This window comes from Acinonyx jubatus, chromosome B2 (genome assembly GCF_027475565.1).
Source record: "Acinonyx jubatus isolate Ajub_Pintada_27869175 chromosome B2, VMU_Ajub_asm_v1.0, whole genome shotgun sequence".
Lineage (NCBI taxonomy): Eukaryota > Metazoa > Chordata > Mammalia > Carnivora > Felidae > Acinonyx > Acinonyx jubatus.
The window spans coordinates 45,251,538-45,267,951 of NC_069385.1; the positions used below are offsets into that span (position 1 = coordinate 45,251,538).

General features: G+C 39.8%; 1 protein-coding gene across 1 annotated transcript in view; it reads right to left on the bottom strand.

Moving 5' to 3' along the window:
• SLC35F1 (solute carrier family 35 member F1) overlaps positions 1 to 16,114 on the bottom strand; it is a 439,134-nt gene extending 423,020 nt beyond the window's left edge. Inside the window, exon 1 of the mRNA XM_053222332.1 lies at positions 15,922 to 16,114. The gene's annotated coding sequence lies outside the window, so the exon portion shown is untranslated. The remainder of the gene's footprint in view (positions 1 to 15,921) is intronic.
• Positions 16,115 to 16,414: the final 300 nt, after the last annotated feature.

Below are 16,414 nucleotides of genomic sequence, written 5' to 3' on the forward strand. Positions count from 1 at the left end.
GTAAGTAAAATGTTTCTCTGAGTTCTGTGAGCTCCTCTAGCAAATTAAGTGAACACAAAGAGAGGGTTGTGGGAACCTCTGATTTATAGCCAGTCAGAAGTACAAATAACAATCTGGACTTTGTGACTGGCATCTAAAGTCCAAGGAGAGAGTCGTGGTAACCTCCAATCTGTAGTCTGTCAGCCAGAGGCACGGTAATAGCCTGTGATTTATGACTGGCTGTTGAAGTTGTGTGCGTTTTGCCGGGGGCGGGGGGGGGGGGCAGTCGTGGTGGGGGGCGGTCTTGTAGGACTGAACTTTTAACCTGTGGAATCTGATGCTATCTCCAGGTTGATAGTATCAGAATTTAGCTGAATTCTTGGGAACCCTACTGCTGTCTGAAATTGCCTGGTGGTATATGGGGAAGCCCCCCTCCTCACGTATGTTAAAATTGGGTCCAGGAACCATTTTAATGGCCCCATTTCTCTCCCACCTTCAACATCTCATTCAGGCACCTGAATGCTTCCTGAATCCATTCACTCCATACCCCATTGCCTCGTCCCTACTACACAGCCTGTCTCTTCAATGGGGTGAAGCCACAGCCTCTGAACTGAACCCAACGCACATCCTCTTTCACTTCTGGGATTCTTGCACAATACTCTCTTCATGGAAACTTTCCTACACCCCTCTCTCCCTGGATGTTACTTATCTTTTAAAAAATGAACCTTAGGAAACTTCACCCACAACTTCCTCCCACTGAGACACCTGGCTCCTTGAATAACATTATATGCGACCCAAGTGCTCAAGCAAAGCCTGAGAGATGCCCACACGGCACTTCTCACTCACCCTGTGGTCACCCATTCTTGCAGTGCTATCTCCTTTTTTTTTTTTTTTACATGAATTTATTTTTGAGAGACAGAGAGAGGCAGAGCACAAGTCGGGGAGGGGCAGAGAGAGAATGAGACACAGAATCCGAAGCAGGCTCCAAGCTCTGAGCTGTCAGCACAGAGCCTGACACAAGGCTCCAACTCACAAACCATGAGATCCTGACCTGAGCCGAAGTCAGGCGCTTAACCAACTGAGCCACCCAGGTGCCCCAACAGTGCTATCTCCTAAAATCCCCTCCTGCCCTTCCCGGTTCCATCATATCCTTAAGCCTTGCCCAGGCTCTTTTACATCACAGTGTGATCATTACAGTGGTCTTTGATTGGGTTTCTATCCCAGTCTGGCCCTGCTTCAGTGCACCCCTCACCAAGCTGCCAGAGTCCCCTGCCCAAAACACGAACCTAACTTGTCACTTCCCTGCTATGAACTCATCAATGGCTCCACTGGCAATCAGGACAAAAATCAAATCCATTAGCTTAATGGAAGACCCATTCATATTCTGGCCATTTGTCAACCCCTTTTAGGCCTCATTTCCTTCCTTTCCCCAGTGTAAGTACCCTCTGCACAGCCACAAAGAATGCTCAGTTCCCTACTGTGAGGAGTTGTTTCATGCCTATGGGCCTTCCCATATGCCACTCTGAATATTCTTTTCTTTCCTGGTCCAGCTGATGCCTACTTACTGTTTAAAAACGACCTCAGGAGTCACTTCCTCCAGGAAGCCTTCCCTGACCCCGTAGCCCAGTTAGATGCCTTCATAAAATCACAGCACTCTGCATGTGCACCAAACAGAGCATCATTTTCTTACGTGGTTCTCTGTAGACTGTAAGCTTCATGTCTTGTTCAGCTTGTATCCTACCACTTAAGACAGAGTCCAGCATATAATAAGTGTTTGTCAAATGATTAACTGACAGTGAAGAAATGGACTTAAGAATTTATCCCACACATTGTCAAAATCAGACATTGTTTAAAAGAGTGTAACTGGAACAAGTAGACTTCATTTAAGGTTGGAGGGGAAAAGCTAACGTGAAAGGAAATCTCTTCTGAACAAATATATTGCCTATCTAAGCTAGAAAACACTATAAGAAAGGGTCAAGGGTTGGGGCATCTGGGTGGCTCAGTTGGTTGAGCGTCCGACTTCAGCTCAGGTCATGACCTCGCTCGTGGGTTTGAGTCCCGCGTAGGGCAGAGCCTGGAGCCTGCTTTGGATTCTGTGTCTTCCTCTCTCTTTGCCCTTCCCTGCTCATGCTCTCTCTCTCTCTCTCTCTCTCAAAATAAATAAACATTAAAAAAATTTTTTTAAAGAGAAGAAAAGGCCAAGGACTTTCTAGAAAATAATGTAGTAAACTTTTTATTCAGGCAGAAACTGTTTCTATAAATACAGGCTATCTTGCATACTTTTACTGTCCTAGACATTAGTAAATGACTCATTCACATTAGAAGGCTTACAGAAAATTTACTGTATTCAGGTATTCTAGATACATATCTTATTATCTGACCTCAATAGCAAAGAGGCATGTAATGGTGTGTTTGTAATACAGCTATCCAAACAAAACGAAAAGAAAGGTTAAGCAATGGTGAAAGAAATCAGTATAGGCAAAGTTTATAATTGAAACTGAAACCAAAAAGATGCTTTTTTTCCCCCTGAAATATAGCAGAGCATTTTAGCTTGCATTATTTGAATAAATTAAATTCTCAGTCTAAAAACTCCTTGGTAGCAGAGGTGTGAATTATTTTCATAAAATCATTTGTTTTAACTTTGCAAAGCTACAAAGCTTTTCCTCCCAGCTTTAAAATCCATATGTGTTTCCTTTTGGCTAATACTAAATGCAACTCATCATTCTGTGCATTTATTAACCTGGTGTGGCCAAATGTTAGTAAATGCACTGAATATGAGTGGAAAGGGGCCCAGGTGCTTAATTTGGCTTCACATAATCAAGTTTAATTTAAAAGCTGAGTTTGTACCTTAACAAATAGTTCATAAACACTGGCTGTGTGCCAGACACTGTGATTGCACTGAGGTACAAAGATGATTATGACAACGTCTCTCCTTTCAAGGGATTCTCAATCCCAGTGCATGAAACAGATCCACATATAACCAACTAAACCATCAAATGCTAAGCGCTACGCTGGAAGGGTGAATAGTGTGCCATGAGGTTAAGAAGGCAGGTGAGTTTCACGTTATGAAAGAGCCAAGGAAGAAGAGGTGGCATGGATGGTTTCTCCGAAGATTGGCTCTGGCCTCCATGGCTGTGCAGAATTTCCCCTGATGGAGAATGACAGGTCCAGAACAGAAGGGCAGAAATCAACAAAGGCCTGATGGAGAAGTGATCAGCCCGTTTGCAAACGATGAGCAGTGTGCTGAAACTCAGAGCATGTGTAGGAAGTGGCAGGGAATGGAGTCGATACTGAAAGTTTATTTAACAACCGCATTTCCCAGAGTTCAGCCATTTTTAAAATAAATTAATAAGTTTTGCCATATCTGCACACCACCTGTACTATTATTTACTCGATATTGTTTTAAATGACTCTCTTTGTAAAACGTGAATGTCTACTTTAGCTTCATGTTAAGCAATAATATCCATGAAATTACACATTTGAGGTACTAATCACATTTTCCCAGTAGTCATTAAAATAAAAATAAGTAATGAAGTTATGTAAATGCTTAGTATCATATCACCTAAAATTGTCTTTTATGCCACTAGGGGCACATGCTCCACACTTTGGGAAATACCTCTTTGCATTAATAAGTAATATGAAAAGGAACAGCTTTCACAAACTATTAGTTTTATTTTCCAAGTATGGGGGAGAAACAGGAAAACAATGCTTCTATGAAAAGATTGTCCAATAAAGCAATTTTGAAATTCCTGCTGGAAGCAAGTAGGTAATTGTTTTAAAATGCTGAGAAACAAGTGATAAGAGAGAAAGTTAATTGAGTGAGGTGAGAGCAGGAAGTACTCACATGATTGTACAGAGGAAAAAGCTCTGTTGAGGCAAGAATTCAGTAGGAAGAACCAACTGAGATGTAACCTGACACTGATTCGTTTTTTTATTTGTTTGGTTGGGTTTTCGTTTGTTCGTTTTGTTTTTTGTTTTTTGTTTGTTTGTTTTTTGAGAGAGAGAGAAAGAAAGAGAACAGAGCAGGGGAGAGAGGCAGGGGGAGAGAATCCCAAGCAAGCCCCACACTCAGCCCGGAGCCCAATGTGGGGTCAATCTCATCACCATGAGTTCATAACCTGAGCCGAAATCAAGAGTTAGACGCTCAACCAACTAAGCTACCCAGGTGCTCCGGTTTCTTTTCTGACCAGACTCTAGAGCCGCACTGTCCAACATGGCAGGCACTAGCTACATGTGGCTATTTAAATGTACCTGTAAATTAATTAAATTAAATTAAATTAATTAAATTAAATTTTAATTACTCAGTCACACTAGCCACATTTCAAATGATCAACAGCCATGTGGGCCTTGTGGTTATGGTATTGGACAGAGCAGATACAGGACATATCCATCACTGCAGAAAATTTCACAGGACTATGCTGTACTAGACAAATACCAAACTATGGCTGGAACTTACACTGTCAAACTATAGGGCCTCAAGGGGAAGATTCTGCAAACTGAAAACACAGAACTAGATACATTTTCTCCCCAGGGGAATTAGAAGACCAGGCCTCGGGTAGGAGGGGAAGCATAGCTTTCCACAATCAGGAATAGGCTACTTACTGCTCTGATACGAACTCTGGATGCCTAACTCAAGCATGATTAGTAACATAAAATGCTAAGTAATCAAAGAAATTCCAAATTCCCTTATGTTATTATACAGATTCCCTGTTGTAGTTCTTTGGAATAAAAATAACAAAAAGAAAAGGAAAAGTTATGCCCATAAGTTAAAGTTCCAGCTACTGAAGTCTATGCTTCTAGAACTCCCAGTCTCTATGGAGGGCCAACTATGTCCCTGGCCCGGGCTATCTCCCCAGCAGACAGACTTTTCTTACCCATCATCACACTTTAAGAGTTTTTCCCGGGGCACCTGGGTGGCTCAGTCAGTTAAGTGTCCAACTTCGGCTCAGGTCATAATCTCACAGTTCATAGGTTCAAGCCCCATGTTGGGCTCATGTGCTGACAGCTCAGAGCCTGGAGCCTGCTTCAGATTCTGTGTCTCCCTCTCTCTTTGCCCCTCCCCCACTCACACTTTGTCAACCTCTCTCTCAAAAATAAATAAACATTTTTAAAAACTTTTAAAAAAAGTTTTTTTTTTTTTCCATACAGGGGTACCTGAGTGGCACAGTCGGTTAAGTGTCCAACTCTTGATCTCAGTTCAGGTCATAAGCTCAGAGTTCACGCGCTTGAGCCACACATTGGGCTCTGCACTGATGGTGTAGAGCCTGCTTGGTATTCTTTCTCTCCTTCTCTCTGCCCCTCCCCTTCTTGTGGACTCTCTCTCTCTCGCTTTCTCTCTCTCTCTCTTTCTCTCTCTCTCTCTCTCAAAATAAGTACATAAACTTTAAAAATTTGAAAAAGAAAAGAATTTTTCCCATACATCTACATCTTCCGATTTTTCCTTTTTAGCTTCCAGAATGTAATTGTATGTCATTGTTGTTCTAATTATACTATAACCATGTAATCTCTTCTTCTGAACCTGCATTTTCCTGTCAGTACAAATGGAATAATAATATCTGCAGTGAAGAATGAATTAAATAATGAAAACATTAATTTGAAAAGATATATGCACCCTTATTTTTATTAGTGCATTATTTAAAATAGCCAAGATATGAAAACAACCCAAGTGTCTATTAACAGATGAATAGATAAAGAAGATGTGGGATATATCTACAATGGAACATTACTCAGTCCTAAAAAAGAATGAACTCTTGCCATTCGTGACAACCTAGATGGAACTAGAGTATTTTGCTAAGTGAAATATGTCAGACAGAGAAGGACAATTACCATATGATTCCACTCGTATGTGGAATCTAAAAAACAAAACAAATGAACAAATAAACAGAATGGAAACAGAGTCGTAAATACCAAGAATACACTGTGGTAGTTGCCAGAGGGAAGGAAGGTGGGGGGGAAGGGCAAAATAGGTGAAGGGGATTAAAAGGTACAAACTTCCAGTTATAAACTAAATAAGTCATGGAGATGAAAAGTACAGCATTGGACATACAGACAACAATATTGTATATAGCAACAGATGGTAACTATACTTATTGTGGTAATCATTTGGTAAGGTTTTTGGATATTGACTTACGGTGCTATAACCTGAAACGAATGTGATGTTGTATATCAACTGTACTTCAACAATAAATTTTAACATAAATAAAAAAGTAAATTAAATGAGACAGCACACAGGAAGTGCTTACTACAAACAGAAAATGCTGATAAAAACGGGTAATACCTATAGTAACTACTTCCCCATTCGCATGATGGATTTCTAAAGGCTTACAGAGCCTGTAGAGCTGAGATTCAGTGTCCCCATCTGTGAGCCTGCCACCTGACACATAATAACCATAGCCTTACCAGTAATCAATCAACCAACAACCATCAAGTATCCCCTCTGTGCAAGACACAGAGTATATAAGTGGTCTCCAGGCTTCTTACAAATTATAGGGCATGACTCCCACATTCAAAGAACTTAATTCCAGATGAATTAGAAGAACTTCAAGAGCATTCATCAGTGAGGAAAATGAAAGTTGTGACTGCCATCAATAAGGCTTCAGATAAACTCTGAAAGTCATGCCAGGGCCACCAGCATCATTGGAAACAATGGTCCAACAGTGAACAGAGGACCTCAAAGCAAGAGGCATATTTTGACAACTTACCACTGAGCCCTTCTTGAGGACTGGAAGGATTTGTAATGGAGATGAGGGGACCAGGGGTTCAACAGTGGCAATCATAAAAGCTCAAAGTTTGAAAATATGCCTCCAAATTAGAGAATCACATTATTGAAACATGAAGTGTGTGAATGCAAGTACTAGTTTGATCAGACATGAGTTTATGTACCATATATGGACAAACTAAAAAATACTTGAAATATAACTTGTATATAAATAAACATTAAGCCTTTTAGTTTAAGTTCTAACATGATCTCTCTAAACTTCTACTAAAATATTTTTGTAACAAACCCAAAAAGGATGTATACATTTCCAAGGCTGCAACCTAAAAATGATACTCAGCTGATCTGCAGAATTTGAGAGGAATTTCCTCTAAATGTACAACAGATAAAACTAAGCACACAGAACAACTGTATGATACTCACATGACAATGAGGAATGAGACAACATTACTACTCCTCACTCTTTAATCACTGGGTCAGAAAAACCTCAGTCAGAAAACTGGGCAACTTGCCATATGAATGATGTTTTTTGAGAAGTCAGAGTCCCTTCTCTACCTCCCTCTCCCTCAGAATCTCTTTCTACTGTCATAGAGATGGCTACACCCAGAAAACAATCAGGCACAAAGAGAGAAGGAGTGATAAATGTGAAGGCTTGGTCTCAGAAAGTTTTAGGTAAGGGAGTCAGGAAGAGCTGGTAACAGCATTCATGGGGAGGGAAGTTTTTGTGCATGTGATTTACTCAGAAAGCTAGAAAGCAAGGTTAGGAGACCTCATTTCAGTTCAACAGAGCTGCACTAGAAGAAAGTCTGCTAAACATTTGAAATGGGGTCATGTATCAGGTATTATCCGACTGTATCTCTGAGAAGGGCTTTTACCTCGTGCCCAAGGGCAGAGTTGAGCAGAGGGTAACTGACAAACTCTATCTGTTGGCAAATACTGGGTTTGGATTGAATTTTCCCCTCTCAGAAGATAATTTTTTTTAAAGCAATTCAATTCTATATCCATCAGGATTATTAACTTCAAGCAACAGAAACCAAATCTAACTATCCCAGCCAAAAGAAAAAGGAGGAGGAGGAAGAGGAAGAGAAGAAGGAGAGAAAGGAGAGTCGGGGGGCTTTTTCATTCATTCATTCACTCATTCATTCATTCAACAAGTCTTGATTGAATCCCTACTAGTGTCAGAGGCTGTAATATATCCATCACCTATCATATGGATATGTGTTTCTAAATAGACTTACCCAGACTTCAGGCAATATACTGCTGAGGAAGCTGATAGATAATTCTGTGGGTATGGTACAAAGTTTCTGAAAGATGTATTCACATAGCAGAAATGAAAAGAAGAGAATGGGGGCACTTAACTGGCTCAGTCAGTAGAGCATATGACTCTTGATCTCAGGGTTGTAAGTTCAAGCCACACACTGGGTGTACAGACTACTTAAAAATAAAAAAAAAATTAACCGAGTGCCTGGGTGGCTCAGCTGGTTAAGTGTCTGCCTCTTGATTTCGGCTCAGGTCATGATCTCACAGTTCATGAGATGGAGCCCCACATCCAGCTCTGCTCTGACAGCACAAGCCTGCTTGGGATTCTCTCTTCCTCTCTCTCTCTCTGCCTCTTCCCCACTCATTCACTCTCATTCCCTCTCTCTCTCAAAATAAATAAATAAACATTTAAGAAAATAAAAATAATTTAAAATTTTCTTAAAAAGAAGAGAAGCAAATGTTCTAATGGAACATCTCAGACTTTGTTCTCAGACTTAAGAGTGGTTAGCAGACTTCAGTGCTTTTTTTCACCTTGAACTGCAGAGAAAGTCATCTTTAAAGTTCTAAACGTTTTCCTGTTTCCACGGTCATTCCCTGAGGGTATGCCAAAGTCTCAGTACAATCAGATAGGAAACAGGAACTAGGAAGAATGCAGGCACAGCAGATTTGGTCCCCGTGCTGGTTCCCCGGACAGGGAGCAGCATCCAGTGGAGTGTCAGCAAGTGACTCAGAGCAGGGTGACCAGTGGCCCCATTGTGGAACTGGGAGCTACAGGGCCTGTACACAACACAGAGGAGGAACTGTCAGGTGGAAAATTTAGGAGGACAACTTCTTCCTTTCTCGATACGCACTAGACCCAGGGTTTTTCTTCAGCGGCACTTCTGACATTGTGATGGGACATTTCTTCCTTTTATAAGGCTGCCCCACGCTCTGCAGGGTCTTTAGCATCCTGTTACTGCCCACTAAATACTCACAATGGGGCAAATATCTCACTCCCAGCCACCACTTACTTCACAAAAGATTTCTGTAAAATATACTTTCTTCCCTGCGGGGTTTCACCAGCATCAAAGAGCGTGATCCTCTTGTCAAAGTGTCAAGCCTCTTCCCGTGTCACCATTGTTTCCTTGTCACGAGCACCTAGAAAACCTAAATAGGCCAATTGCCAATGTGTCACCATTTTTCAAATAACTCGGTTACTTTTTAAGAGGGAAAAGTCAAATCTTTTCCAGTGGATTTCTCCCCAGTGCTACCTGCCTGTTTGTTTACAAGATAAAAGAGCATCCTAGTTGTTAGCTCTACCGTCTCATGAGGTCGGTAAGGAGACGCGCAGAGGATGGCTAGCAGAGTGGGTTAGGGTGGACGTGTTTAGTGAAAGGGCCATGAGGAGGATAAAAAGTGGCTTGTTTGCTTCTCCAGTTATTCGACTGTTACATCTTATCTAATGCCATACACACACGCACGCGCGCACACACTCACTCACCCCACATTCTATTCTCCAGACCAGAAGTAACTAGGAAATTCTGCTTTTAGAACTTCCAGAAAGAAAATGAGTGAAAGAAACAGGTAGACCTCTAATGCTATAGAACCGCCACTCTATTATGTTGCGCTAGTTTTCTTTTTCTCAGAAAGAGTAATGAAACATGTTCCCACTGTCCTCTTGAAAAGGCTTTTGTTCAGCGAAGCACAATTGGGAATTATAGGATAAATCAAAGGGTCAGACGGTGACCTCTTTCCTTAGAGAAAACACATGTTCATGACAGAACCCGAAGAAGGCAAAGGGTGAAGAAGAACAATGAAAATACTTTGCTCCTTTCTTTTAAAGAACATTACAGTTTGCGTCTGCAGAACAACATTAAAGCAGATGCCTGAGCGAGGCTCTGGGTAGAGCAGACACGATGTCCTGTGCACCACAATGCTGCTGCGGGCATGGCCGCAGGTACCCGCCACAGACCCACTGCAGGGGAAACACGCAGGAAGTGATCTGCTCACCATGGTGGCTGTTGTGGGGATGGATGCTATTTTCTAATGAACTGCCGTGAACGTTTCTGAAAGCAGGAGAGAGAAAAACAAAATGTAAAAGAGCGTACTGTTAGAACAGACAGCGGTTGTACAGCCTAAGGGAATCATCTGTCCGGTCACGATGTGAATGTAAAGAACGGGTAAGTTCCTGCAGGAATTAAGCAGAGATGTTGGCTCTCTCTTTGCGATTTTAGGCCCATGGCCCTAAACTGCCTGGGTCCCAAAGTAAAGGAAATAATCTAAACTACTGGGATTTCGTGACGCCCATGAGGTAATTTGGGACATTAATTCATCAAATGTGCACACAGTTCTTGGGCCTCCAAATTGTTTCTCAGTGATTACTGCATAAGCGTCTTTGGGACAACTAACATAAATTAATACTTTAATTTATATCTCATTCTCTTTTCATAGAAAAGATTAAAAGGCTTATAGTGAATGACAACTAATAATCTTGGACTTGAGATCTCTCTCTTCCACAATTATATAAGTCTTTCCCAGAATGAGAACATCATGCTCAATAGCAACTTCCCTTAATATTTGCCAGACTATGCGTATGAGTAAAAATTTTTCGCTGCATAAATATTGACAGTCAATGGACTCTGTCATCTCCAGCTAACATTAATCAGACTTTGATATTCAGTTGTAACGAACGAAGAAAAATCCTCCGGTTGTACGTTACATTTTGGTTCTTAGGATAAGTCAATTGAAATACAGCTCCAGTGGCTATATTTTAATAAATATTTTAAAAGGTTTAATAATTTTCCATAAAACAAGCAAGGACACTGTTAATTTCAGACTTACTTTTGAGAAACCTACAAGTACATACCAAAGCTCCATTATACATGATATTTGCTACCAAAAAAAAAAAAAAAAATGGAGAATTTAGGCTTAAAAAGTCACTTTTGTGGTTTACCCAAGCATCACTGATCCTTGAATTTTAATCAGCTTTACAGATCATTAACGTCAATGTCAGATTAAAGAAAGAAATCTAGTTAAGTGATTCTCACATTATAGCAGTGGATTATGTAGAATTCATTTTTGACAGGGTCGTTTCTTCTGTTTAAAAATAATATGAGTACTGAAGTATCAGTCGTGTTTTATATCTGATACCTATCTGGTATCAATAGAGAAGTTTAGTTAGAGGTCAAGAGGAGGTTATTCTGTTTGTTTGTTTTGCCTTTACTTGTTTCTCAGCAAAAAATTATAAAGTTATAATGTTTAACTGACTTATTTCATACAACTTGTCCTATCAATAAAGACTTTTAATTTGGGGAGTATTTGGTTTTCTTAGTATTAGCACTTTTTAAATGCAATGAGACAGGCATAAATAGGCAATCAACAGTTACAAAGACTCTGCAATAAGGAAGAATTGATGAAGCACGATGAAGAGGGAGAGCTTTTTAACCATGAAACAAATATTTACTCCCATTTTGGCACGCCCCACATCAGCCTCTTCCTTGCTAAGAGAAAGTTCAGAATTTTACCTATATCTCTAAATCTAGACATTTTATTTTTGTTTGTTTGTTTTAATTTAAATTTTAGTTAGTTAAAACACAGCACAATATTGGTTTCAGGAGCAGAATTCAGTGATTCATCAAGAACATACAACACCCAGTGCTCATCACAAGTGCCCTCCTTAATGCCCATCACCCATCTAGCCTATCTCCCACCTCCCTCCCTCCATCTACAGATTCAAAAGGGTACATGCACCCCAATATTTATAGCAGCATTATCAGCAATAGCCAAACTATGGAGAGAGCCCAAATGTCCATCGACTGATAAATGGATAAAGAAGATGTGGTATGTGTGTGTGTGTGTGTGTGTGTGTGTGTGTGTGTGTATATATATATATATAATGGGATATTACTCAACCATCAAAAAGAATGAAATCTTGCCATTTGTAATGACACGGATGGAGCTAGAATGTATTATGCTAAATGAAATGTCAATCAGAGAAGCACAAATACCATAAGATTTCACTCATATGTGAAATTTAAGAAGCAAAACAGATGAACATATGGAAAGGGGGGGGTATAAAGAAAAGAGAGGGAAACAAACCACAAGAGATTCCTAACAACAAATCTAGACATTTTAAATCTAATCATTTAAAATACCTTTAAAGGGGTGCCTGGGTGGCTCAGATGGTTAAGCACCAGACTTCAACTCAGGTCACGATCTCATGGTTTGTGGGTTTCAGCCCTGCTTTGGGCTCTGTGCTGACAGCTCAGAGCCTATAGCCTGCTTCAGATTCTGTGTCTCTGTCTCTCTCTGCCACTCCCCTGCTCACGCTTTGTCTGTCTGTCTGTCTCTCTCTCTCTCTCAAAAATAATAAACATTAAAAAAAATTTTATAAAAATAAAATACCTTTAAAATGAAGGGCTATAAGTATTGTCTATATAGACTCCAACAAATTCAGGAGTCTGTATATGGCTAATATTTGAGTTCTAGAGGAACTCTCCCATTTTAGGGGTATTTGTGTTTCCCAAGCACTGTTCTGTTCCGTAATTAGGCTTGCAAATTAAATCTACTGCAGGTTGTCCTAGAATGAAAGGGAATCCATTCTCAGTCTATTGTGATTTTCTGCCCTCCCCTATCAGTTATACAGCAACATTTCAAGGAAAGTTAATCACAGTATAGAATTCTGGAAGTTTTTAGAAATAAGTTAGTTTCTGGAAAGAAAAATTCATATATGAAGAGACCTAAAATTTTGTGAAACTATTGCAGTTACCACAGGAGCAAGAAAGTAAAGTGGGAAGCTTACAGATGAGAGTGCAGATAGTCTGGCCCTACGTTTCTATGTGATTTGGGGTCACATAAATTTTCTAGTGTTTGTTTCCTTAGCTGTAAATAGACAGAATTTCTGTTCAACAGAGCAGATGAAGCCAATGTGAAGATACACACACACACACACACACGCACACACACGAAAATATTAGATACAGTACAACATCAGATATTTCTTCTTATCCTTACTAAAGTTTCGAATAAGAAAACAATACCCATCGGTAACCGAAACTATGAAGAAACTTAAGATTGAAGCACTAACAAAAGAAAAATAACCCTGAGGAGTATCAGACATGAGGTGGGGGTAGAATCTGGTGCCTGAGAGACGATGATGGGTGAGGCTGCAAATGTGTGTTCAGTGGGATATTGGGAATGGAGCACTCTGCTTCAAGATAGGAGACAGAAAGAGTCCAGTCCAGGAAACAGAGAGAACACCTGTGCTTACTGGCCCAAGAATACACCATGGGGGCAGGCTGGCAGCACTGGATGAAGAATGGAAAAAGAGGTGCCCTCAATGAACTGAAACTGAAAGCCATGCCTGGATATTAGGTTCAATTTGTCATCACCTGCGTGAAGTTACAACCACAAATTTAGAAATTAAAACTCAGTACAGACATAGTTATATACAGTTATATACTCCCTAACTCTGTCCACTGAGAGGGCTAGGGTACCCCACCAGCAGTGAACATACCTAGTGGCCAGTCTTACTTTCTAAAGGCCATTCTCTAATAAAAAGAAACAGGCTCCTTGAGGAATAGCTAGTCCTAGGGTTGGAGCAGGGAAAATACAAGATGAGTCTGGAGCATCTTGAAGTGCCAGAAGGTCAGGAAGTAGTCGTACAGGAATTTTAAAAAATCCTCTTACATGCTATTTACAAAAAGACAAGACACATCTATAACTTTTTGACCTAGAATTACAATTATTTACCACAATAAAAAAATTAAAGGAGAAAGCATTTGGTGATATTCATTGATGCAAAAAAGCACTTGATAAAACCCAACACGCATCTGTGATTTAAATAAAAATTAAGAATAGAACGATTTTGTGTTATTCCAGCAAAGGGTATCTACCACAGAGTAAATCTTATATCTAATTGTGAAAATGCAAAAGCATTCTTTTTAATTATTTTTTCAAAAGCATTCTTTTTAAATTCAAAAACAAAACAAGAATTCCCACAGTCAACACTGAAATTCAATATTGTATTCAAGGTCCTAGATAGAATGATAAGATAAGAAAAATGATAAAGTATCAAGAAATGAATTTAACAAATGATAGATAAGGGTTTTAAGGAAAAAATTGTAAAATTTTACTGAGGGATATAAAAGAGATCTGAAAAAAATGGAAAGCTATAGCATGTTTGTGGAAGGAAAAATCAGTATTTAAAAGAACTCTGTCCTGTCAGATTTAGTCTATATAAATGCAATCCCAAAGTCCACACATTTTGTCAGACCTCTATAAGCCTTTCCTAATGGAATAGCCAAGAGTTCCCAAAATCATTTTGAAGTACAAAAAAAAGGGGGACTACTTTGTCAGTTATGAAGATTTAATGTGGTAATACCCATTCAAACTGCATAGTATTGGCACAGATAGGTGCAAATAGGTCAGTGGAACAGAACAGAGAACCCAGAAATACATTCACACATCTGATCTTATCTGACAGGACATTGCAAGTTCACAAGGAAAATATGGGCTTATATACAAAGTAAGAGGTGTTGGGATGAAGGCTATCCATCTGATAAAGGAAGTATTTTAGATTTCCTTCTCATGCCATTTAGAAAAATGAAATCCAGATGAATTAAAGACCTAAATGGGAATAAAACTTGAAACGTTTTAGAACAAATTATGGGAGCATGTCTACATGACCTTACAAGAGAGAAGGAATTCTTAGAAAAGCACTAAAGTCATAAATCATAAAGAAAAATGACTAATAAACTTAATTATATCAAAATTAAAAAAAATTTTTTTAGCATTTATTTATTTGTGAGACAGAGAGAGACAGAGTATGAACAGGGGAGGGTCAGAGAGAGAGGGAGACACAGAATTGGAAATAGGCTCCAGACTCTGAGCTGTCAGCACAGAGCCCGACGCGGGGCTCGAACTCATGGACCGTGAGATCATGACCTGAGCCGAAGTCGGACGCTTAACCGACTGAGCCACCCAGGCGCCCCATCAAAATTGAAAACTTCAAGGCAAGCCTCAGAATGAGAGAAAATGTTTGCGATACATACATGCAATAAAACAAAGATTATTAACTTAAGTATACACAAGATTCTTAAAAATCAACAGAAGAAAAACGACAAACCAAAATGAAAATGGGTAAAGGATATGAAAGGGAATTCCTCCTGAGATAAACATTTCAAATGCTTGACCTCCTTGCAGTCAGAGAGATACAAATTAAAGCAATTCAATGCTATCTGGCCCCCCATCAAATTGGCGAAAATTCCATCCCAGTATTGAGATGATGTGGGAATATGGGAATGTTCACAAACTCCTGGAGAGGGGATAAATTGGCACAACCACTTTGAGTATTTAACAATTTCTATCATTGAAAATGTTCACTTCAAACATTCCAAATTATTTTGGTATCTGTTCTCTTTCACTGATACCAAAGAAGACCTGCATAAATGTCTTTTGCAATATTAGAAACAAAGTTGAAACAAACTAAAATGCCAGTAATAAGGGAACAAACAAAAGGTCATATATTCATACACGGACTATAATAAAGTCAACTAACAAACCAGATGCAGGCATGTCCACCTGAAATTTTTAGCAGGGAGTACAGGAGAACAACCTGAACAACTATTAGATTTTGTTCCTGAAAAAGGAAAAACAAAAACAAACTCAGGGCGCCTGGGTAGCTCAGTCGGTTAAGCATCCAACTTCAGCTCAGGTTATGATCTCACGGTTCATGAGTTCGAGCCCCACGTTAGGCTCTGTGCTGACAGCTCGAACCTGGAGGCTGCTTTGGATTCTGTGACTCCCTCAGTCTTTGTCTCTGTCTCTCTCTCAAAAATAAATAAATATTAAAAAACAAAACAAAAAAACCTCTGGGCAACCGTGTGGAAGAGTCACTGGAACAGAAAGCAACTAAGACAGGGAGATACTAAAACAATATAGAACAACAACAACATGAATAAAAACCAAACGGCAACTGCAGAACTCACCTGTGACAATGACCAGCTGTCCTTGGGCCTCAGGACATGAAAGCATTAGTGCCACCATCTCCTCTGTGCAACCACGTACTTCCCATAGAGGAACCAAGCCAACATATCATCACCGGACAGAGGACTAAACTGAGGGACACATTTGCCAAAATTAACAGCCTCAAAGAAAAGTTCCAGCAGAGTGTGTTTGGGTTGCAAACTGATTCCATCTGTATTAGGGGAAGGATTCATAGATTCCTTGGGTTGCAGAGGAGCTCAATGTAAGAAATGGATACAGAGTAGCAACCAGCCTAACTGCAGGAAAACAAAGAGGCTTTCAGCACGGAAGGAAGGCAGCAAGCAAAAGAAAAATTATTGCTAATACCTGATTTTATTCTGGTGAATATTTCTGGCACCACTTTTTCTGTCCCTTGCCTTGCATTTGTGTAAATTTCACCATCCTGGAATTTTTAGCTTATGACAGTCTCTAATTCATCTGCATAGTACTTACCCT